Raw genomic sequence first — 9,341 nt, 5'->3', positions numbered from 1 at the left:
TTCCCGAAATCCTAACATCTGGTAAACTGGCTGGGATTTCTGGGAGTTGTAGGCCAAAACACCTGGGGAGCCACAGGTTGAGAATCACTGGCTAGGTCTATCCTTCCCACTCAAACTGAATGTTAAATTGTTGTGTTTGGTCTAAATGAAAATTAAAACTTCCAGTCTTCCATGTGAAACATCCATATGAAACTATGATTTAGTGCTTTGGGATTGTATGCTGTAGACTTCTCTCTCCCCCTCCTCCCCCCCCCCCCCCCATTTTCCTCTTCTAGCATAGCTGTGAGAACTGTGATTGGAAGTTTCCATTTAAGATCAACCACAGCAATTTAGCAGACAGTGCAAAATCCAGGTCCCTTTGACATAATTATAGTGCTGCAATTCCACATGAATTGCCATGGTGGCATGCTATGGAAACATGAGATTTGTGCAGAAAGAGTATTCAGAATTCTCAACCAGGCAGCTCCTCTAGTGCACCATTCAAACTATAAATCCCAAGACTCGGGGCCCTTTCACATTGCAAAATTATAGCACTATGATTCCACTTTAACTGTCATGGCTACATCCTATGGAACCCAAGCGTTGGCAGTTTGGGGAAGGGCTTTTAGCATCCTCAACCAGGGAAATCCTCTTGTGCCCCAATCAAACTATAAATCCCAAGACTTGGAGCATTTTTTCATTACACAATTATGCCATAAAGATTTCATTTTAACTGCCATGACTTCCTTTTCTGTGGACTCCTGGAATATTTACTGTTTAGGGAGAGGCATTCAGAGCCCTTGGCCAGAGAGCTCCCATGCCTCTGTCCAAACTACAAATCCCAAGATTCCATAGGATGGACACATGGCAGTTAAAGTAAAATTTCAGTCCATAGTGTGAGAGAGCTCTTATACGAGGTTTAGTAAATCCCATTAGTAGATACTGAAAATAAGCTAGATTTACACATGTTGTGGGTGGACCAAGATGACTGCACAATTCCATTTCCAAGTTATATTGTTTTTTAATATCTCAATAATTACAATGATCAATTTGAATGCAATTTTAACTGTGCATGATGCCCAAGGGCCAGCCAAAGATTTGCTGAATCCAAACTCCTTTCAGCCCAAGGACAAGAAAATTCATACTGTTATCATAATTTTTGATACAATTGCAGCTATCTTTATGCTGGAAGGGTTTTGGATATGCTGAAATGTTGTTTTTTTCGCCCTGCCTCTTCAGCCTTTTTTATTTTTCTGCCAGCCAGCAGAACAATTCCGCCAGAAAGATTTTTGTGATTAATCCTAATTTAGTGCATCTTTGAACTAGAACTATGTGGCCTATCAACATCCCTTAAGAGCTGACAAAGGACAGATGAGAACCATTTAAAACTCTGCTAATGTGCTTTAGAAACCACACAGAGCAGTGGTTTGTATGTTGGCCTACAACTCTGGAGACTAGGGCTCAACTTTGAGCTTGGTCAGGTAGGAGCCTCCGGTGGCCTAGGGGATAAAAGCCTTGTGACTTGAAGGTTGGGTTGCTGACCTGAAGGCTGCCAGGTTCGAATCCCACCTGGGCAGAGCACGGATGAGCTCCCTCTATCAGCTCCAGCTCCATGCGGGGACATGAGAGAAGCTTCCCACAAGGATGGTAAAACATCAAAAACATCTCGGCGTCCCCTGGGCAATGTCCTTGCAGACGGCCAATTCTCTCACTCCAGAAGCAACTCAGGTTGCTCCTGACACGGAAGAAAAAAAAAAAAAGCTTGGTCAGGTAAATCTACTTGGGCGAACCACACACTCTCAGCCTGAGAAAATCTTGTGATCGATTTACATTAGGCTCAGCATTGTCAGCAATGGCTTGAAGGCACTCAGCAATGTTTTTAATGCACGCTGGAATGACTTAAGTTGAAGTGGACACTTTCTTAGGGGTCAAAGACTAGGAATTGTTACTCCTCAGCAGAAGCTCAGAGAGGTGTCTTTAAAAATGACTTTTTGGTATTTTGTCTGTGTTTATCAGAAATGTTTATAGTCCTCCACAATTAAATTCAACCCTAAATCTATATATATAAAAGAGTGATGGCATCACGGCAATTCACAAAACAACAAAAGTACAGGCCCCCCAACCTCAAAATTTGACAACACAACCCATCATCCACGCCTCAAGGTTGATACAACAAAAAGAAAAGAAAAATAAAGTCCTAATTAGAGGGAGAGCAATAATTGTTTTTATCCAATTGCTGCCAGTTTAGAGGGCTAATCTCTGCCCACTTCGTCTCCTAGCAACCAATTCAGCCAAAGGACAGCCAGGGTTCAGTTAGGGGACAGGCAGATTTAGGCCTCACTGAGTCTTCTTCCACAGATTATCTAATTTGCACTGGATTATATGGCAGTGTAGACTCAAGGCCCTTCCACACAGCTATATAACCCATTTATAATCTTATATTATCTGCTTTGCACTGGATTATCTTGACTCCACACTACCATATAATCCACTTCAGTGTGCATTTTATACAGCTGTGAAGAAGGGGCCTCAGATAATCCAGTTCTGAGCAGATAATATAAGATTAGAAATATACAGTAGAGTCTCATTTATCCAACGTAAACAGGCCGGCAGGATAAGTGAATATGTTGGATAATAAGAAGGGATTCAGGAAAAGCCAATTAAACATCAAATTAGGTAATCGTTATACAAATTAAGCACCAAAACATCATATTATACAACAAATTTGACAGAAAAAGTAGTTCCATGCGCAGTAATGCTATGTAGTATTTACAGTAGAGTCTCACTTATCCAACACTCGCTTATCCAACGTTCTGGATTATCCAACGCATTTTTGTAGTCAATGCTTTCAATATATCATGATATTTTGGTGCTAAATTCATAAATACAGTAATTACTATATAGCATTACTGTGTACTGAACTACTTTTTCTGACAAATTTGTTGTCTAACATGATGTTTTGGTGCTTAATTTGTAAAATCATAACTTAATTTGATTTTTAATAGGGTTATCCTTAATTCCTCATTATCCAACATATTCGCTTATCCAACGTTCTGCTGGCCCGTTTATGTTGGATAAGTGAGACTCTACTGTACTGTATTTACAAATTTACCACTAAAATATCACAATGAATTTAAAACACTGACTACAAAAGCATTGATTATGAAAAGGCAGACTGCGTTGGATAATCCAGAACATTGTATAAGCGAATGTTGGATAAGTGAGATTCTACTTTAATATGAAATAATTACTGGGATAGAATAATGCAGAACAATATAATCTCTAAAACCAGGACAGTAAATAAACAGGGGAATCCCACACAGGAAACAATCAGGGCCAGCTAACACCTCCCAACAAAGTATTCCCATCATCAAAGTCTGGCAAATCCTGTTTTCTCAGGGCCACAGACAGTAGAAGCACATAAAATATCGCAAACAACATCACTCTGAAAACAAGGGAATTCCAGACAGGAAACAATCAGGGCCAGCTAACACCTCCCAACAAAAAATTCACTCAGTGAGGAAACAGCCAGGCTTTAAAGCTGCAAGGCCATTACATCCTAATCATTTTTCCTAATTGTAGCATTCATACTTGCCTCCAACAAACAAAAAAAATCAGAAATATTGTATATTCACAACCTTTAGGAAATAATATCCCCTGATGGCACAGCGTGTTAAAGCGCTGAGCTGCTGAACTTCTGGACTGAAAGGCCACAGGTTTGAATTGGGGGAGCGGAGAGAGCCCTCACTGTTAGTTCCAGCTTCTGCCAACCCAGAATTTCGAAAACATGCAAATGTGAGTGCATCAATAGGTACTGCTCCGGCGGGAAGGTAACGCCGTTCCATGTAGTCATCCCACATGACCTTGGAGGAGTCTACGGACAACGCCGGCTCTTCGGCTTAGAAATGGAGATGAGCACCAACCTCCAAAGTAAGACACGACTGGACTTAATGTCTGGGGAAAACCTTTACCCTTGACCTTAACTACCACCAATTCCTCAATACTTTATTTCCCATACCACCATACTTCGCCACAGCAACGCGTGGCCGGGCACAGCTAGTGGTTTATATACCTAAAACTCTGGTTCCAATGATGGCAAGAGGACCCCACATCAGTGGGATAATGAACCTGCTTAGTGTTTAAACCAGTGGTTCCCAACCTGTGGTCCAAGAACTAAAATATAGTCCGCAGACTCACCGTTACTACACCATTGCAACGAGAGCAACTGGTCTCACAAAACCCTCTTATAGTGTTGGGGCAATTGGGATGTAGGGAGGGGAGAGGCTGACTACCCACAAAAGGCACAACAACAAGCCTCCTGACTGCTTCTCCTCCTCCTCCCTCCCCCTGAGCAGAGCAGTTCCATGTCGCTCCTGGAAGTGGGGCACTTTGGTATCTTCGTTTTTAAGCCTGTTCCTGGGGTTATTTGGGGTGCTGATTCAGAAAATTGTATTGGATAGACCACATCAGCTCTAGATTATTAAACATGGTTTTCTGTGGACAAGCAGATGGCGACTACTGGATGGCATATGTTCTGTATCAGAAACTAGAGCTCATGTGTCCATCCAATGCAATTTTCTGAATGGCATTTTATAACCAAATAACCCCAGATAACCAAACTGAATCTAAAGTTGACCAAAAACTGATTCGTAACCCTTTTGGTACTAAAGTTGGAGGGTAGTATCTGGTCAAGTGGTCCCTGGTCAAAATAAATGTTGGGAACCACTGGTTTAAACCAAACGTTAAAATAGCAAATCAAAGTGCTGAACCAATTTGGGGAATACCACTCAGTACCTTGGATAGTTCCTTAACCATTCAGACTAGAAACCCAGCTTCACTGTCCAGCAAATGTGGAAACAATCAGCTGCCACTATCCAGTTCTACTCAGCTAGTTTTGTATATTTATTATGAAGCCAATGCCTAGCAACTAGAAATATTTGTTTAAGCCTCTTTATAGATAAGTGTTCCTGGAATCCAACCAGTTCACTCCTCTGTTATTCAGCCTCACCCATTTTACTTCTCCAGTTTACACATTTATTGATTTGAAATGTTTTCTTCTCCACCTTTTGCTTCCAAGGCAAGTCAGAAAATATACACAGTGTGTATGCAATTGCGATGTTCTGGACGTACGTGCAAAATGTTGTTTCGGCTATTAGGTATATTAAGGTCAACTGTAGTTATTTATTCACTGTGATAGGGTGGAATGTTGGGAGTGAATGGTGATTGGCTGAATAGCTGTTTTTAAAGGCTGGTGCATGGCTATTGTTCAGGAAAGTGGGGCCCCATCTACACTGCTACATAATCCAGTTCAATGAATAAACTGCATTCTGAACTTGCATTATATGGCATTGTAGATGAGAGTGGAGTCTGCTAAGTTAGTAGGCTTGAGGTGTTTGTGGGTTAAGAAGAGTTAGCCAAAGTTGGAGTTAGAGTTAGGAAGGGTATGAGTGAGAGATGTGTGTCTACCATACACGGATTGATATGGATTAAATAAATAATCAATGATATGTTTATTTTATGTTCAATAAAGCATTGCTTCAGGTTTAAAACCCCTTATCCCAAAATCCAAAATACTCCAAATGGACACAAGCATTGTTTCATACACAAAATTATAAAAAACATTGTGTATAACAATACCTTCAGCCTGTGTGTATAAGGTTTATATGAAACATAAATGAATTTTGTTTTTAGACCTGGGTCCCATCTCCAAGATACCTCACTATGTATGTATTTACAAGTACAATAGAGTCTCACTTATCCAACATTCGCTTATCCAACATTCTGGATTATCCAACGCAGTTTGCCTTTTAGTAGTAAATATTTTTGTAGTCAGTGTTCTCAATACATTGTGATGTTTTGGTGCTAAATTCGTAAATACAGTAATTACTACATAACGTTACTGTGTACTGAACTGCTTTTTTCTGTCAATTAGTTGTAAAATATGATGTTTTGTTGCTTAATTTGTAAAATCATAACGTAATTTGATGTTTAATAGGCTTTCCCTTAATCCCTCCTTATTATCCAACATTTTCACTTATCCAACGTTCTACTGGCCCATTTATGTTGGATAAGTGAGACTCTACTGTATAGGGATTCCAAAATCGGATAAAATACAAAATCCAGATCACTTCTGGTCTGAGACATCTTGGATAGCCTTGAGTCTAGGATAATTTTTGCTCTTATGACTTTTGCAGGCCTTCCTAATAACGTAACAACAACAATAATACGTCTTGTCGTTCCAATTCTCATGAGCTCTGTATGCATTTCCTCATCCAAATCTATCCCAGTTTCCGAGAAAAGGCTAAACATCATCCTTCCTGTAAGTTAACACCACAAATGTCATTCTTTTCTCCGCCTCTTTACCTTTTTTTCAGTCTGTAACAAAAATAGCTGGGGAAAACCTCTCTTTCTTTATTCCCATGCACAGCAATAAAAATGGAGACAGGAAAGCTCTTGCTTTCCTGTCTCAGCTTCTTAGTTAAGAACATGTTTCCTATGTAATTTTTAGAAACAGCTCAACTATATATATATAAAAAAGTCCCCACACAATATGGTGTGGAAAGCATAGTCTTTGGCATCTGCTTCTAGTTTGTGCATGTGACACAACACAGTTATAGTACAAGTTTAGCATCCTTTACCCAGGACTGAAAATATTCCAGAATCAGAAATTCTCCATATAGGTGGCTAAGATGGTGACACTTTTGCTTTATAGTGGCTCCGTTGACACATACTTTGTTTCAGGCACAAAAGGATTAAAATATTTTATACTTTCAGGCTCTGTGTATAAGATGTGCATGATGCATACATGGAATTTTGAGGTTCAGACTTGGGTCATATCTCCAAAATATCTCATTATGTCCATATATATAATACAGGCAGTGCCCAGTTATGAAGAAGATAGGTTCTCTAGGTCTGTTCTTAAGCTGGATTTGTATGAAAGTTGAAGGAGGTTCATTTTGAAAGTGTACCTCCATCCAAATATTTATATACACACACACACACACACACACACACACACAAGCTTAGGTTAACTCTGAGAAATTCCATCAGTACTTAAAATTTGTTATGTTGGGCAAGTTTGCTCTAGATTCATCATTGATGGAGTATAATGTGTTCTCTGGCTGTAGGGCAAACTACAACTCCCACTATGGTGAGTCAGTCCCCCTCAAGCCCCTCATAACGTAGGTTGCGTTAGTCATGAGGGTTCTGTGTCCATAATTGGTGGAGGTCACAGTTTCTCTGATTGTGGGTGAACTACAACTCCCAGAAAGGAAGGTCAGTTTTCCCCAAACCTCTCCAACAATCAAATTTTGGCATATTAGGTATGTGTGCCAAGTTTGGTCCAGATCCATCGGTGTTCAGGTTCACAGTGCTCTCTGGATGTAGGTGAACTACAACTCCCACAAATCAAGGTGAATTTTCCCCAAAGTCCTCCAGTATTTTTTCTTGGTCATGGGGGTTCTGTGTGCCAAGTGAGTTCCAGGTCCATCGTTGGTGGAGTTCAGAGTGCTCTTAGACTGCAGGTGAACTATACATTCCCATACCTATAACTCCTATAAATCATGGTTAATTTCCCCCAAACCTTTCTAGTATGTTCAGCTGCTGATCAATTTCTCTGTTTGCTGTGTGGCATAGAAAAGAATAGGAAAGGGTTATGGGAGAGGCAATGGGCGGGGTCATGCATATTCCACACCAATGGAGAGAGTAAGAATCACTTGGATGTCTTTGGTGAAGGAAACACATAAAATCTAGGATGAAATTGTCCCTGTATGAAAGCCTTCCCTTGGGTAGTGAGCAGTATGGTGTTTGTGGAGGACATTGGCGGGGCTCTTGTACATGTTCACGGCATTCATTATAACCTACAGTGTCATTGGAAGGAGGGCCATTAGTGTCTCCGAGTAGTGGGAACTATAGCTATTTGTGGAAGTGGGAGCTTGTCTGTGTAAGTGGACACCCCAGCCACACACACACACATACATACATATCTTCACTTTTATTATGTGTATAGATAGATAAGATATGCTTTAGATAGCATAGGGAAGGGTTAACACCTCTCTAGTGTTTGTTTCCTCTCTGTGCCCCTGTTCCTGTGCTTGTGAGAATGGAATTTTATACAATGTGGCTTATTGTGGGAGCAAGGATTTGTGAGAAAGCTTCAGTGGAGACCCCTTACCCGCATGATAACTCTTCCAGGATTTCATCTCCCTCTGAGGGATAGATTTCCCATCCGTTCTTAACTATGAGTTGTCTGTAAGTCAGGTGTTTGCAACTCGCGGACTGCCTGCATCAAGAAATGCTCACCTTGTACTGAGATTCCACTTTTACTGGCTATGTCTGCATCCTATGCACTCTCATCTGGCACCAGCCACTGATTGAGATTCTGGGTTTTAGCCTGCCAATTTTGGACTCTTGCTTGCTGAGGGGTTCCTGTGAGAACTCCCTCCTGGGCACACAGAAGACTGGGCGACTTGGAAGGCGCTGTACAGACTGCGCTCTGGCACCACGAGATGCAGAGCCAACCTTACGAAATGGGGCCACAAAGTGGAGTCAACGGCATGCGAGTGTGGAGAAGAGCAAATTACAATGCAGCCTGAGCCCTGCCACATGCACAATGGAGGACCTTCTTGTCATGGTTTGCAAAGGCACTGTGCTGTGTGTGTTAACTGGAAAATGAAGTGCATGAAACCAATTGGCAGAGCCTGCAAAGACCTGGGATTGATTTGATACTGTTTTTGTTCTGCTGCTGCAGAACCAGACTAGGCAAGTTTTTCAGTGCTGACTGAATACTGCTGGTGGAGAGAGCAGTGTGTACTCAGAGAGGCCTTGCTATTTTGAGGCCTGTTTGCTGCTGAGGAAAGAGGGTGAAGAACCAGGACTGTATTCTTCTCTGAAGCAGATTTGTGGACTGAGAAAGGACTGTTTATGACTGTGGACTTCTGTAACAGATCAGAGAGATCATTGTAAATACTTCTCTTTTTTTAAGCTCTTGGAATTAGTAAAGTTCCTGTATTTTTGTTCTGCAAACCTGAGTGGCATGTTATAGTTCTGTGGGTGACTCTGGATCGCGGGCACACGCAAGAGCTTCAATTCATCATCATCAATCCATAATACTTGTTACAGCAACACCAGAGGCACTCCAAGTGGCCTGCTTCTGGTCAAAGGACATTTAGTATAATGCCAAGTTTTTAAAAACGTTGTGTTTTCAAATACATTACAACTTGTACCCTTGGTTCGTTTCTGGCACGATAAATAAATATCCTATGGACTTCTGGGATTTGTAGTTTGGAGAGATACCATAAGTGTTCTGGTGGCCCTTGGCTGAGCTGCAAATCCCAGCATTCTACAGGATGGAACCATGGGAG

Source organism: Anolis carolinensis, chromosome 1 (assembly GCF_035594765.1).
Source record: "Anolis carolinensis isolate JA03-04 chromosome 1, rAnoCar3.1.pri, whole genome shotgun sequence".
Lineage (NCBI taxonomy): Eukaryota > Metazoa > Chordata > Lepidosauria > Squamata > Dactyloidae > Anolis > Anolis carolinensis.
Note: the sequence above shows the minus strand (reverse complement) of the source record.